We start from the raw sequence: 16,396 nt of genomic DNA, 5'->3' as shown, positions 1-16,396 counted from the left end.
AAAGTTGTCAAAAAACGGTGTTTTTATGGAAAATTATTGTGAAAACAAGGTGGCGTAAAATTAATCAGCTTATCAGAAGATTTATAATTTTTTCAAATGGGTTCGTGCGTCAATCATATTAGACGCTTCTGAACTAGCCAGCTGCAGTATACGAGTATAAACAGAAAAGCGATGCAGCGCGTAAAGGTCAAACATTTTCCAGCATTAAAAATCAATTTTGTTTGCTTGGTTATTCAAAAAGTTATTCAAAACAAATTAGGATGTTTAATATGTCGCGAGCATATGCCCAAAAAAATATCCATTTAATTGAAAAATTTTACTTTTTTGATTTTCAACGTTTGTAAGTCCAATAAATTGGTATTATACGGGCGCATATCATGCATAGCGCAAGGGAATATATACACTTCTCACAAAAATTAAGGGGGGAGCCTGGTTTATGAGGTCTAAAAATTGCATCTCTTTGCGATTTTTTTTTAAGGAAAAAATTAATTTAGCACTGCAAAGTTTTTTCTACCTTTTAATGAACATTTAAAAAGTATAAACAATTTTTGTACTGGTTAAAAAAGTGAAAAAAATGTTTAACATAGAAATTAGTAGAGCGCTGCAACGCTGGAGTTTCCAACTGGCGTACAAGATACAGCTCGTAATTATTTATCTAAAGCAAAAAATTCAAATGGATTTCTAATTATCATAATTTTTTATTCTAGATGAACTAAGAAAACTGAGAGAAATTCCAAAATTTTAACTTTTTGGAGGTTTTAAAGAAAAAAATGCCTTTCTATAAAAAAAAAATTCACTTCAACTTGGTATAAAAATCTTGAGAAAAATTTTTTTATCTATTTTGTTAGTTCAAATAGAAGATAATTTAATACTGAAGGGAACAAGCTATGATTCATTTCAAAAGGTTCATTCGTTTTTTTTCATTCATGTACGCCAATTCAAAGAAATGATAAAAATGAAAAGTCGAGAAAAGAAGATAAAGTTTGTACTATAGCTGTCCGGTCACAGCGTACCTACCTAACGCTCGCCTACCTTTTGACTTTGTATCTACGGAGATATTGAGAATTAGGCTCTGTAACTTTGTGTGAATGTTCTAAAATATATTAGGAATCGCTTAAAACGAAAAAAAAAAAATTATTTTTTTGACCTTATAAACATTAAACAGTAAAATTTCCTAAATTTCTTAATGATTTTTGAAAAGCTGTATCTTGGTGAAAAATGGTCGCACTGAGTTCCGACAGAAAGCAATTTTAAGCTTTAGGTTTCTAGTTTAAAGATGTTTGAGCAAAATTTTTTCTTTTATTTTACGGTTATTTTGTAATTGCCAGTTAAAGGCCGACACAAAAATTTTCGAAACTTTTTCCATTTTTTTTTATTGCACGGGCTTGGCAAAATTTTTCCGACTAAAACAGGCCACATAGTCAACTAGCTTGATTATTTAGCTTCAATTTTCATTTCTTGAATTCTCGCTACGATCATTTCTCTCTGAGATATCCGCATTTTCGGTGTTTTCCCGAGATTTGAACCTACGTTCTCTCTGTGAATTCCGAATGGTAGTCATGCACCAACCTATTCGGCTACGGCGGCCGCCAAGGGCAATACCTTCCCAATAAATATGATGATTACGTTGAATTTATGGTTATGCGTAAAAATATCCAAGAAAAGTTGTTCTCAAAAAGTCCAAAAACGCTTCTTCGAAGGAAGGGACATCTTTTTCATGTTTAGCGGCCCAAAATTACTTTAGAAATCACTTTTTTTGATGGTGCACTCGACTTATCCTTATCTGGTAAATTATGAAGTGCCTCTTGATGTTGTTTCACGAATGGAGGGAGCTACAGCTTCAAACCACCTCCGAAAGGCGGATATTCCTTTATGAGAAGCTTTTTCATGACAGAAATATACTTGGAGGTTTGCCATTGCCTGCCAAAGGACACACTTTTTTCTACTATGTGGCCTTTCTTGCACGGATCAAATTTAGTTCGTCGCAGACAGAGTCCAATATCTCATTAGCAATGTTCACGCGAAGCTCCTTTGGTCGAAATAGAATCGCGGACAAAGCAGTTTTGGTACGAATTTTGCGGCGACCCGCTTCATGACCAAATCATTAAAAAAAAATCGAATGGCACAAGCCAATCGATATGTCTAGGTCCTCAGCAACTTCTCTAACGGTGATTCGACGATTGGCCTATACCATTTTCTTCACTTCATAAATTTTTTTGTCTGTTGTTGAAGTGCTCGGGCGTTCGGCACGCTTTTCGTCGTTCACATCTTCTCGGCCCTCTGAGAACATTTTGCGCCACCGATAAACGTTGCTTTGGTCCAAAATAGCTGCTCCGTATGGCACAGTCAACATTCGGAATGCATCCGCGCACTTAATTTCGTTTTTCACACAAAATTTGATACAGGTTCTTTGATCCATCTTTTTGAATAGGTATAAATGGAAGACGAGCCGAAACATGTGCAAGCAAAGCAGCCCGTCAACAATTAACTGAACATTCAAAATGGCCGAACTCGTCGGCATTAGTGAGAGACATGAGTACCAACATATCGTCACAAAAAAATCGAAATTTGAATATACGTAACCTGCGAAAAAGTCAAAAAAAAGTTAGTATACCTTCGAAGACTCTCATCATACCCGAAAGGAAAAGGATGCACCCTTTCGCTATGCAATAAAAACCAAATGATGCAGAACATTGCTGCAGTTGTTATTTTCAATTGGCGTTCGGCCTTCTTCTACCGGACTGGCGCCATAGCCGCCTATTCACTTAAGCAATGTTAGCCTATTCGTTTGTGCAAACTGCTGCCAATGCGAAATATCAAATATAATCCAAATTCTTCTCCACTTCATCTTTCTCCACTTCATCTTTCTGTTTCTACTGCTATCTACCCCCTGCTGTTTTCATACACTTTCAGATTAAAACGTGGTATTCTATTTACTCGTTAGACATCACTTAGCTATTATTTTTGTCAATGGCTATGTCTGGAAGATGACAGCTACTGACGAGACAGTGAGTGAAATGATTCAAGAGAAAGATTTTATGGCAGATATTTTGTCTATTTACAGCAACAAGTAACGCAGCCATGGTAAACATGAGCTTTATAAGCTTTTCAAGGACATCATAAACAAGAAATAAAAATGGCTAATGCGTTCAAGTAGGTGAGCTCAATTCTAAATGAGGAGTTCTGGTTTTCTTCTATAAATAGAAAAATCTGAATACTTGAATTTTTTATACTTGGCACTAAAAAGTTCATTATAATTTTTTTTCGTATTGAAAATAATCTTCTATGGCATTACCAGTAATATTCTAATTTTTTCTATCGGGTGTTTTTTAAGAACTTGTGAGCTTAAATTAACAATAAAAATTTAGCGTATTTTTCCACTTAATCTGAATGACAAACCTAAATTAGCCTAATCAGTAAGAATGCGACGCAAACGATGGTCATTTGACTTTGATTCTTGCTCGAAATATTTTTTATACGAGGGCTGCCTTGTATATGTCGGGATTAGGCAACCCTGGTGTTGCAATCTGGCAACTGAGAGCTGTATCGCAAAGTTTGACATTTTTTGGTTTTTACGTACTCAGAACGTTTTGAAATACCAGCGCTATTTGTGTTGTTTACAGTAACTTAAAAGATACATCTCGGTCCAAAAATGGAATTAAATCGTGAACATTTTCGTGCGATTATTTTTTACAACTTTCGACGTGGATTAACTCAGCAACATTGCATGGATGAACTTAATTCATTTTTTGGCGATGAAGCTCCATCAAGGACCAGTGTTTATCGATGGTATGGTGAATTCAATCGTGGTCGTAGTTCACTCCAAGACGAATTTCGTGAAGGTCGTCCAAAATCAGTTGTTGTTCCGAAAACCATTGATGCTGTGCGCGAACTGATATTGCAAGATCGTCATGTGACCTATCGTGAGATTGAGACAATCTTAGGCATTAGTGGGACCAGCATACATTCAATATTGCATAAACATTTGACTGTCAAAAAAATTTGTTCGCGTTGGATCCCACACAATTTGTCAATCGTTCAAAAAAAGGCTCGTGTCGATTGGTCGAAGGAAATGCTCAAAAAATACGATCGCGGGGCTTCGAGACACGTCTATGACATCGTGACAGGCGTTGAATCATGGATTTACGCGTACGAGCGCGAAAGTAAACAGCAGTCGACTGTATGGGTGTTTCAAGATGAGCCAAATCCAACAAAAGTTGTTCGCGCACGAAGCACTTCCAAGCAAATGGTCGCCTGTTTTTTCGGAAAAACTGGACATGTCGCAACCGTACCACTAGAATAACGCAGAACAGTAAATTCTGAGTGGTACAAAACCATTTGTTTGCCAGTTGTCTTCCAAGAAATTAGGAAAACCAATCGCCAAAGACGGATCACTCTTCATCAGGACAATGCGAGCTCTCACACATCGGCTCAAACAACTGCATTTTTGAGCATCCAAAACATCGAATTAATGGGTCATCCGCCGTATAGTCCTGACTTGGCACCGAATGACTTCTTTTTATTCCCGTACGTAAAAAACAAACTGAGACGTCAACGTTGTTCGACACCTGAAGAAGCGGTTGCGGCATTCAGAATGCATGTTTAGAGGTATCTCATTCAGAGTGGAAAAAGTGCTTCGACAATTGGTTCAAACGCATGCAAAAGTGTATTGATCTTCATGGAGAATATTTTGAAAAACAATAAAGTGATTTTCGATGATTAAAATTTTTTTTTGTTCTCTAATCCCGACATATAAAAGGCACCCCTCCTAGACACGTAAGCCAAAATCCTCATAGTCAAAGGACAAAGGCCAACAAGCTGGGAACGACGACAAATCGATATTTCTGCGTCTTCTTCATCACTTCACAGATTTTTTTTTTCAAAATCTTTCCAAAATTTCAAAGCGTTGCTCTGGCGTTAAACCATCCATGATGACTGTCAAAACTTTACTGAAAAGCAGAAATGTCAACACAGTTTTCCATTCTCAGCTACCAAACCATAGTTATCGATATCGATAGTTCTCATGCAGCCAAAGTAACACCCTATACATATTTAAAAGCATGCTATAATGCACATTAAGGCCCTGCCTGTGGAGTCTGTGTCGCCAGAGACATACCTTTGTTTGGAAGATCATTTTTTGAGAGCTGACAACTTTTTGAACAAACCTCGCATGGCCAAAAGAAAAATTGTATTTTTCAACAATAAATCAGAAAATAAAATACATAAAATAAAAATAAAAAATCTGTTCTCGTTTTCGTTTTAAAAAAGCACCCAAAAACACCATTTCATATGAGGCGAGGACTTTAAAGGGTGTTTTGGCACTAATAATAGTAAATCACTTTATTTCCGACGTTCGGTAGATGGCTGCACTAAGCTCTTATCGCAAAAGACAGGTATAAAATATTTTAGAGTAAACTTGGACATTTGTGAATATAAGAAAGATACTGTTTTGGGAAGTATGGTTTTTCACAAATTTACTCTCGGCCAACGAGGTAATTTTTTGGGCCAAATTCTCAAGCTTTTTTATTTTGTTTTGAAAAGTGTCAAAAAGTTTTGTTTTTGGTTAGAAAAGTGCGGCTGAGACTCTTCAAATATTTTTAAATACTAATTAGTAAAATAACGTATCGTGACTGGTGTAAATGCTTCAAAAGCGACAATTTTGAGGTCGAAGATCAGCTTAGCGTGGAAAATCATCACAACAGACCGATATCGAAAATAATGCAGAGGGAGCCGAATCCTTCGTGAAAAATGGCTACAGTATCAACCAGTAGAGGACAAAGTTATCCTCCAGCACAATGACGCTTGTCCTCATATCGTAAAGGGATGAACGTACTTACAAGTAGAAAAACTTAAAAAAGCGGTACTACGACATCCAAGCTTTGCTCTTTCAGGCTTTCATTTGCTTCAACTCTCCAAACTTTGCTCTCTCAGGCAAGTAGTTGCTTCAATTGATGTCGCCGCTCTGGCTGGCCGGTATTTTCATCACTTTTGAATGAGTTCAAAGAGTAGATAAAAATTGATAAGTGACCGTTGATTAGCGAACACATCGAGGCACACACATTAAACAGGCAGCAGCAGTAGCGCAAAAACAACAAAAACAGTGAATTTGCTTTTGCTTTTGGTCCTTAGAATGTCAAAATCAAACAAATATTGACAATTGAGAGTAAATTAAACAAAATTTGTAATTTAGCGAATAACTGATTAGAAAAAAGATCAACGCTACTACTGCCATCTGTTTAATGTGCCTTGTAACGCATTTTTTTATGGTTTTATTTTCAAATTAGATTTAAATTTTGATTTAAATCCAATTATTCAGTAACACTTTACCTACAATTTAATTATTTTGTTATTTTGAATATAGTTTGCCTTTCGATTAATTTCACGAGCAAACTTTGAAGTAATACTGAGTTGGATTTTTAAGGGATTAGGGGTAGTCAGAGACGCGAAAAATGATGATTTTCAATAACTTTTTTGCTAGTCAATTGCTTTATTTTACAAGAAAAACACATAGCATTAATACATCGTGTTTCGACTTGACTTTAGCAAAATTAAAAAAAAAAAAATTAATTATTGTAAAAGCTATCGCTGTTTATGTGGAGCCCGTTTCTCCAGAAGTCACTTGCGGTTATAATCACAAGTCCTTGGAGATCCATCTAAAATCAATCGAACAAGAGAAATTAGTTTTATTAATAGATTATCTTGTGCCTGATCGAAGCTTTTCTTTTTTGCAAAATTAATAATAAGGGGGAGTAAGGAGAAATTTTTCAGATTTTCGAGAAAAAAACCGAGAATTAATTGTTGAAAAAAAATATCGAAATTTTTCAACAAATTTTTCGATCAGGCACGAGTTTTTTATATTTTCAAAAGCAGTATACATTTTATTGAAATCTACCAAGCGGTTTTGAAGTTACAGTGATCACCAATTCCAAATACATATATTAGTTTTAAGAAAAACGCATTTAAAGTTGTGGTATTTGCTCCGGAGCGAAAAGTATTTATGGGATTCACTTCAAATTTTCACACAATATTTTTAAGATATTATACCTTAAGAAAGTGCATAAAAAAATCCGAGATAACCCCTTAAGATTCTCTATGTCGATGGCTGATTGAATCGATATTCATCTTATCTTCACTGAATGCATTCTAGTTAATCATATAACAAAAACCTTATTGAGAGAAGTTCCAAACTTTATAAAGTTTTATAACAATTCGAAAAAAAATGTTATCAAAGTTAAATAAAATCAGAATTTTTTAATTTAAATACAATTTTTTATAAAAATTTGGAAAAATGTTCATTAAAATTTTAAAACGGCAGAACTTTTATTTTAGATAAACGTTTTTTAAAAAATGTATTGTAGTTAATTATATAACAAAAATCGTATTGAACAAAGTCTCAAACTTTATAAAGTTTTACAAAAAATCGAACAAATGCTCATCAAAAATTGAAAAAAATCGGAACTTTTTAATTAAAATAACCTTTTTTTATAAAAGTATAGTTAATTATATATCAAAACTCGAATTGTTCCAAGTTTCAAACTTCAAAAAGTTTTACAAAAAATAAAAAAAATTTCATTAAGTGAAAAAATCTGAATTAAAAAAAATTGTGGACGCAGTTTTATAGTCCATTAGTTTTTATTATAATAACATGCAAGTTTGAAATACCTGAAAATTCTCGTTGATTTTTGATATTTTTCCCTCCTTTTCATTTTTGCTATGTATAAAAATTCTATGCATTCGTTATTGGATATTCGCTGTTGAAGGATAAAATTTACAAAAAAAAAAAAAAAAAACACTTTCACACGGCTAGAATGGATTATTATAAAATAAAAAAATAATTTTTTTCTAAAATTTTTCTAAGTAATGGCATTCATTATTTCGAGTAATGGCACCTAATGCCGCTTAAGCAAAGTTCGGTTCTTCCGTACGTATACACATTTTTCCTCCCTTAATATGATAAATAAACGTATTGCCAGGTGAATTATTTTAGTTTCACAAGAACCGAAATGAGCGCATCCCTAATGTTCGTACACAAATTTGTATAAGCGGTGACATTTATTTCTTTGAATGTATGTGTCTTTGCTGTACAAAAACAACATATCCATTTTACGTAAGTAGGTGCAGATCAACCACAAATTTATGTATATATGTGCAGCCATTCCCACACACTTACACACGCACAAAGTGGGGAATGGCATTAGCCAGTAAGCCTACGAGAAGTTGGAAGAGCAAAAAACATTAAAACTAAGGAATAAGGAGATGAAAAGGATTTGTTTGGCTTGCGCTAATATGTCTGATTGTTTTTCTTTAGCATTTACTCAGCTAGATTTACTTAATTCTTTTTCCAAGAATTTCATTTGGCTCATTTGAATGCTCACAAAGTTCTCTGACATTGGGTACAATTTTAATGGGTTCCAAAGAAATTTGCAGCGCTGCAAATCAGCACTGAGTGCAAGTATTTACTCAGAACTGGATATGGGTTCACTTAATGCTCAATACCGCCGATTGTTTCAAAAATTGTTTGATGCTTTCAAAGCATGCATTTTGCACGCCAATAACTTTTTCCAAAAGATTATTAGAAGTTTTGTCGTCTTCGAAATTGGGTGAGTCGAAGAGAGTGTATGAATATTCCGCGCCCATTTTATTAATACACAAAGCGACAAAACGAGAGAACATCAACTATTTGAGCAAATTAGACTATTCTCTCTTTTTCAATGCTAATTATTTTTGCATGAAAGTATAGCTAATTGCCCCGAAAAATTAATTATTGGGTTAGGAATAAGTTCATAGCGTTTTTATATTTCTTTTATTTTCTAACAATTTGTTTGCTGTTTGAGAAACGGTAATTATTCGTTCGATACAACTCTTTCTGCTCTACAAAACTATATTAATTGTATTTTTGAGATATTTAATTTTTTATTACCTTTGATGCTTAGCAATGGAATACCCAGGAGGCAAAAGTCAACTTTTTCGCCACCTACTCCACTTTGCTTTCATCGAGATCAGAAAGCAGCCGAAGCAGCTCGGGACATTTGCAACGTGTGTTGAGAAGGTGTCATAGGCGAGCATGGACAGATACAGCACATAAATATTTTTCAAAGTTCACAGGTGGCTACTTTGACGTCGTTGACACCTCCCGTAGAGGAAGACTTGTGAATTCGATGAAGAACGTCGCAAATCATTTTTGAAGGAGAACGATCGGCAAACCAGTCGTTAATTGGCGGAAAAAATTAGCTGCGATCTTAAAACGATTCGCAATCACCTTCATTAAATGGGTTTTACCGAAAAATTGGGAGCCAGGGTGCCTCACGACCTCAACGAAGAAATTCAAAAAAACTCGCCTTCAGCATGTCGCGCGCCATCGAGCGTTTTTTGTACCACATCGACACGGGAGATGAGAAATGTTGCCTTTACGTCAATATGAAGCAAAGAAAAGGGTGGGTGGCTCCAACAGATACGCCAAAGCCGAGAGCCAAGCCGTATCTTCATCCAAAACAAATCGTGACATAATATATATATGGTGGGACTGAGAGGACATGGTGCACTGGGAAATGTTCGAAAAGGTTGCTACGGTCAACAAGAAGCTCAACATTGCCCAGCTATACCGCGTGAATGAGACTATTCGACTGAAGAGACCTGATCGACACGGTCAAACCATACTCCTTCACGGCAACGCCAGACCCCATGTTGCACATGTCGTCAAAGTCACACTCCAAGAGCTCGAATGAGAGGTTCTTCAGCATCCGTCGTATTCTCCGGACTTTGCACCAACCGATTACCATCTTTTCCGCTCCCTGTCAAACCATATTAAACCGTTACCTTCGATAACAACGACGTTCTTAAAAACTGGCTAAATAACTTCTTTGACACCAGATCAGGCGAATTTTGGCGAAACAGCATCAACGAATTGGTCGAGAGGTGAAAAGAGATTGTAAACAGCACCGCGAGTGTATAATTGATTAACTTATTGATATATAATAATTATTGGATTTTGTTTAAATAAAAGTATTTGGTAAAAACGCTATGAACTTATTCCCCTACCGAATACTTGTTTTCTTGGCTGGCACTTTCGAGTATCTTTTTCTCGGTATACAGAGATCTGCTACAGCTGTTTCCTCTGTGAAGGATCCCTCCGTGTAAAATCTTTTCATACTCTGGTTTATCTTGAGATTTTAGATAAAGTTACCCAAATATTTTTATTAGCCGTTTGAAAAATCTGCCCATCAAAAGCATCACGTCCCATGGGATCGAGATATCAAGGGCTATTTCAGCAAGAACATCAAACTTACTGCGGTTATGCGGCATCATTCATCGTCAATATATGAGTATTTCTGTTGCAGAGGCAGTGATTGAATTCTACGTTTCGTTTTCGAACATCTAAGTGCATGCGTATTCTATTTGCGGTCCGAATTCACGTTCATTCTGCAAGGGTTTTTTGGGGGAAAAAACATTAGAATGTTACTGCACCTATTGTTACAGTTTCTGCAACTTTTTCGATACCTGCAGTCGCACTTAACAGGAAGTCAAGGAAGCTGTAATCGTGGTGATGGCTAAGTTAGCTTCGGAGGATTGTTGTTTCAAATGGGGGGAGCAATGTGTGGAGTTAGAGAGAGTTAGTTGGAGTTACAGAGCGATGCTCGTAATGGATGATAATATCGTTTTGCTTCTAACTTCATTTGCTTGATTTTGTGAACAAATTCACACTACTTATAAAAATTGTCGCTCTTCATAAACATTTTCATTGATTTGCATACAAAAGTTGGTATCATTTGGAAATTGATATGCAAATTTTTTCAGGTGCCAACTATTTTTATGTTCTCCATCGTATATGGATTTTGTAGATTTGTATAAAAATATAATTATGTACAAGTATAAATTTAAGCTGTTCGATTGTTGGTGCGCACATAAATCACATTCGATTGGCGGCAATTTTTAGGCTTCTCTATTTGTTTTCTATTACATACATACACCCACAAAAATGTATGTTCATATACAAATATATTAAGTTTTCATATTTTCTATTACAGACGCATAATTTTTGTTTTTGTATTGCTTCAATTTCAAATAAATCATGAAATTTTGATTAATATGAATTTAAGTTGCCTGTTCTAAGTGGGAGGCGTGAAAAGTAAACTTCGAATCCAGTTCAAAGGCCATTGGTGTGTGCTTGAACTGTAGCCATTTGAGGTTCATAAATATACGCCGCAATAGTTTTATGTTTTGATTTCAGTGGATAAATACTTTAGAAGTGATTTCAATTATTGCTTTCCTCTGATTGCCATTCCTTTTGAGTTTGCAAAATAGGTTTTTGAAAGTACTTGCAAGTGGGAAATTTTAATTTACTTCTATGATGGCAAAAACTGAATTGCTGTTGTGTTACCGCTTCTTGCTACTGATGAAATTCATCAAGTGGCTAATATCGGTAGGTGTATTCAAACGAGGAGGTGATTCCAGAAACGAATCGCAATTTTTCGGACTTAGTAAATTCTATTATTCGGAAGTGACCAACAAACTGGGACAGCGTTGAACGAAGTGTATAAAGAGGGCGAAGTGTAAGTGCCTGAACAAAGTGACAGCAGCCTTGCAGAAACTCTTATCTGCATGCCTGGCACTGGCCTATGTACCACGCTCCTGGAGGATGGTGAGGGTCGTCTTCATCCCAAAGATTGGAAGAGATGACTACACCAGCGCCAAAAGCTGTAGACCCATCAGCATGAAAAAAGTCATCAATAGTCTCGAACGACAGGTGGAATTGCGCATATGTCAGTAGTCGTCTAAGGCTCACCCTCTGATCCATTTCAGCATGCCTATCAAAGTGGAAAATCATGCAGCACTGCAAAACCTCGTTGCTAGAGTAGAGCTGGCATCTTTTTAGACATAGAAGGGCCGTTTGATAATGCCATTTTTGAGAGTATGTGCAGCTCTGCTAGTAGACACGGTGTAGACCGGGTGCTAGTGAATTGGATTCGTTCGATGCTGGCACAATGAATCGTCTCGGTGCGGGCCGAGGAAAATCTGCTGGTGTCATTCGGGACTAATAGAGGTTGCCCCTAAGGCGGTGTGCTATCTCCATTGCTCTGGTGCATGGTGATCGATCCTCTGCTCACGACCTTAAACGACTCGGAAGTTTACGCACAAGCATACCCGGACGACGTTGCCTGTTTGGTAACAGTCCCTTCGCTTATGAACATCTGCAGAAAAGTGCAGAAAACTCTGGATCTGATTGAAACTTGGTGCTGTGCGAATGGTCTATCGGCAAATCTCATCAATACTGGTATTTTCCCCTTCCCTAGAAGGAGGAAGCTTGATGGACTCGTTCTGCCGAAGCTAAAAGGAGCCACAGTCCAGCTATCTAAGGAAATTAAATATCTTGGAGTAATAATACATCCAAAGCACTGACAGCCTTCTAGCAGTGCAAAGGTGTCCTTGGGAAAACGTGGGGTCTCTCTCCTAGCAAGGTCCTATGGATCTACACGGCTATGATAAGACCTACTATCACCTATGTATGCATCCGTGGTCTGGATGAGTAGACTCTCTCTCGTGGGAGTCAGGAGGACCTTATTGATACTAAAACGCAGTGTTGCCATCTGTTGCATCGTACCTTTTTGGACAACTTCAGGTCCGGCAGTAGATGCTCTGATTAGTCTACCACTACTTGATGTGGTGGTGGAGGTGCTCCCAGAGGCTCAACTGTGGTCAAACTCAGAAAATGAGCCTGGCAAACACTGTTTTCGCATTTTCACCGGGCACGGCTCCGGCTCTGGGGTCTACGTGAAATCCAGCGGGACAGAGCTGCACTTTGCCCTTGGAATGCATGCAACGGTGTTTCAAGCGGAGGTGTATGCTGTTCAAGAAGTGATGAACTTTGTTGTTAAAAACAGATGGAGAGACAGATCTATATATGTCTGAAGCGACAGCCAAACTGCGCTAATGGCCTTAGACAGCCCGCAACCACTTGATGAGCAGTCGAGTCCTGCAATCCTATGCCGGTAGCATAATAGCCTGATGCTAACGTGGGTCCCGGGACACGTGGGTATCGCGGGTAACGAGATCTGTGACTCTTTAGCCAGAATGGGGTCTGAGGCCAACTTCTTTGGCCCGGAGCCTGTTCTGCCACTCCATTCTGCCGCCATCAAAGCCTCGGTTAGCAAACGGGTTACTACAACTCACAAGCGAGCTTGGCAGGCTGAGAGAGGCTGCAGATGGACAAAATTGATGTTACCTGTAATGTCTGAGCGACTGTCGCAGTTTCTCCTGTCACTAAGCAGAGGGGCTGTAGGAGGCTGGTTGAACTTATGACGGCCCACTTCCTATGGCCAAAGCATATGGAAAGGCTGAGCATCTCAGGCAGTGCACTTTGCCTAGCATGTAAAGATGGGAGGATGAGACGGCGGACCTCTTTCTGTTCGTCTGCCCCACATTCGCTCGAATCAGGCTTGAGGTTTTTGACACTGATGTCTTAAGAAGCGGCCACCTTGGCTCCTTAGCACCACAAGATCAACTCAGATTTCTTCGGAGGTTGAGTAGATTTAAAGATAATTGAAAAGGGAGTGCAGTACAATGGACTTAATTGTGTCTGAGTGCTATGCTTGCTAGTCTGTCCCAACAAAACAAAAAAAAGCCTAAAAGGAGAGTAAGTCGAAAAATAAAAATGGTACGATCCTCGTATATTTCAGAAAACATTTCAGTAGCGAAGAGTGATTAAAATTCTTACATCTTTACAGCAAAAGTCGTCGATTACATCAAGTAGATCACCCAAAGCAATCAAAGCCTATTAAAAGTTGCGCACGAAAGTGTAAATCATGGCAAGCGTAGGCAGTGAGTAAGTATTGATGACTCCTTGACTCTTCTATGCTCTTGTTTTTTCCAGCTAATTTTTACTCCTCATTGTTTTTTCTTTTCAACGACTTGAACGCACAGCAAAAAGCTATTAAATAACTACAATATAACTACGTAGTTGAACAAATATATCGTCCCCTTAGTATTAAAATAGCCTATAAATTTTTTGATGTTTTGAGAAAATGAATTTCAAACTTTTTGTCCAAAGTAGCTCTCACTCAAATCTCGTTATGTGTGTAAATATTTATTATTTTTTGACTGACGTTTTGACCCACTTTGTGGAACTAGAATTTGACAAAATTTTGACCACATATAAAATCGACGATGGAGAATCCAAAAATTCAATAAAAAAATAATAGCCTATGAGCACATAGGCTATTGTTATACTAAGGGGACGATATACTCTTGTAGACCTTAAACACATTACGGCCTAAATGTATGCGATATATCCCTGTGAAAATAAATAAAACACCTGTACTTATTTCTTCAGACCATATGAGTCTAGCTGCTTTTTCACTTCTTTTAACATAACCTTACATTAATTCTGTTTTTTATTTTGTGTTGTCATCACTTAATGATTACTCTATCTGTATTTAATTCCCTATTTTGTTTTTTTTTTTATTCTTCTTCCTTTGTTCCTTCAAATACCAGCGTCTACGCTGATATATTTTCGCCGCTTTTCATTTAATTTTCTTTGGCTTACTTCAGAGACTACGTTGAAAAATGAAAGGCCATTTAGCACATCCCAAGTGCGGAGATTAACTTTTCTTCGGTGCGCCTCTAAGCAGACCACTTTTTATGGCATACGCGTGGGTAGGAATTTAGTATAACTGCAAAATTAACGACTGTTCAGCTAATTGAATGGAAGGAGAAAATCTGGTATTTACTCAGATCCGTCAAATGCATTCGGGATTAATTTTTTAGCGAAAAAGTTTGGTTTTTGATGTTGTGCAAAAAAATTATAAAGGAAAATAGATGGGGGTTGCCTTAGGGATGTTTGAAAAATGTTGCGCCTTAATTGAGTAAAGGTAGACGAAGATTTAAAATGAGTTATGTGGAAAGCAAAATATGTGTTTGTGTGAATGTGCGCTAGCATAAGTGCTTGCTTATATGTGGGAATGTGTTAAGGAAAGAAATCGCTACAATTACTTTTGATAAAAACTTATTACCCCCTTTGGAATGTTGAAATACAATAAAGAAGGAAATTAGCAGTAGACTCATTCATGGACAAGGGGAAATCGAATGGGAAGATTAACATTAAGTCAAATTTTATTTTTCCGGGTACAACAAATTGCAAGTTTCAAGTAGCTCGAAAGAAATGATCTTTGATTTTTCGAAGATGTCCGAAGATGTGCGAACAAATGCTTTATATGAAAAAAAACTCTCAAAGTTTTCAAAGATCAACTTAATTTAGCAACGAGTCCAAACATACATATTATTATACTAAAAGTTAAAAAAATGGTTATATACGGGTGGTTTAGTTTCAAGGGCCGGTGTTGATTTTGAATAAAATAAAATTTTTTTAAGAAATTATTGTCATTTCTCTTTATTATGATAATACTGGTATGGCTCAATTACGTATGGAATAAAATATCGGCCAAATGACGACCGCGGCCTCGGCGGCACACCTCCATCCGATGGTCCACATTTTTAAATTTCCAAATAAGGCGACGTGAGATTATTCGGCCATCAAATTTTTCGCGCTAAAGAGCCATTGTTTCGTTAGCTGTGTGACAAGTGGCACCGTCCTGTTGAAACCACATATCGTCCACATCCATATCTTCCAATTCGGGCCATAAAAAGTTCGTTATCATCTCACGATAGCGAACACTATTCACAGTAACTACCTGAGCGGCCTCATTTTGGAAAAAATACGGCCCAATAATGCTGCCGGCCCATAAACCGCACCAAACAGTCACTCTTTGTGGGTGCATTGTTTTGGGTTTTTTCAGCAATCACTCATGGATTATTATTCGCCTAAATGCAGCAACTCTGCTTATTGACGAATCCACTGAAGTGAAAATGTGCCTCATCACTGAAGATGATTTTCTTCAAAAATTGGTCATTCACTGTTGCCATTTCCGAAAAAATCACGAAGTGCGCGATATGCATTTTGATTTGAACGCCCGTTTTCATAATAAGCCTGAATAACTTTAACACTTTAACGCGTTGCTCTTTTATGTATCTTTCCATGGTTAAAATATAAATAGTCTGAAATTGAAAAATGTCAAATGAAATGCAGAAAAAACTTGACGTTTAGGTGTGGTGCACATTCAATATCGGCCTTTAAAATTTAACCACCCGTAAATTTGAGTTTAAAAAGTTAATAAAAAAACTGATTTTACTAAAATTTAAAACAGCTATAAAATTGCATATCTAGAAGTTTCCTTAAAATTCTGGAAAAAAGATTCAAAAATTCAAAACAATTTTGTTTAATTTTGTTAAATTTGTATGAATTTTGTACAAAGTTTGGAAGAGGTATTTATGAAAACTTTGTTATACCATGAATAACTTTTTATAAAAATATACAAATATAAAAAAAAAATTTATTTAGTAAAAA

The sequence above is a fragment of the Anastrepha ludens genome, chromosome 5, assembly GCF_028408465.1.
Source record: "Anastrepha ludens isolate Willacy chromosome 5, idAnaLude1.1, whole genome shotgun sequence".
NCBI classification, from domain to species: domain Eukaryota; kingdom Metazoa; phylum Arthropoda; class Insecta; order Diptera; family Tephritidae; genus Anastrepha; species Anastrepha ludens.
This window is presented reverse-complemented; position numbering follows the sequence as displayed.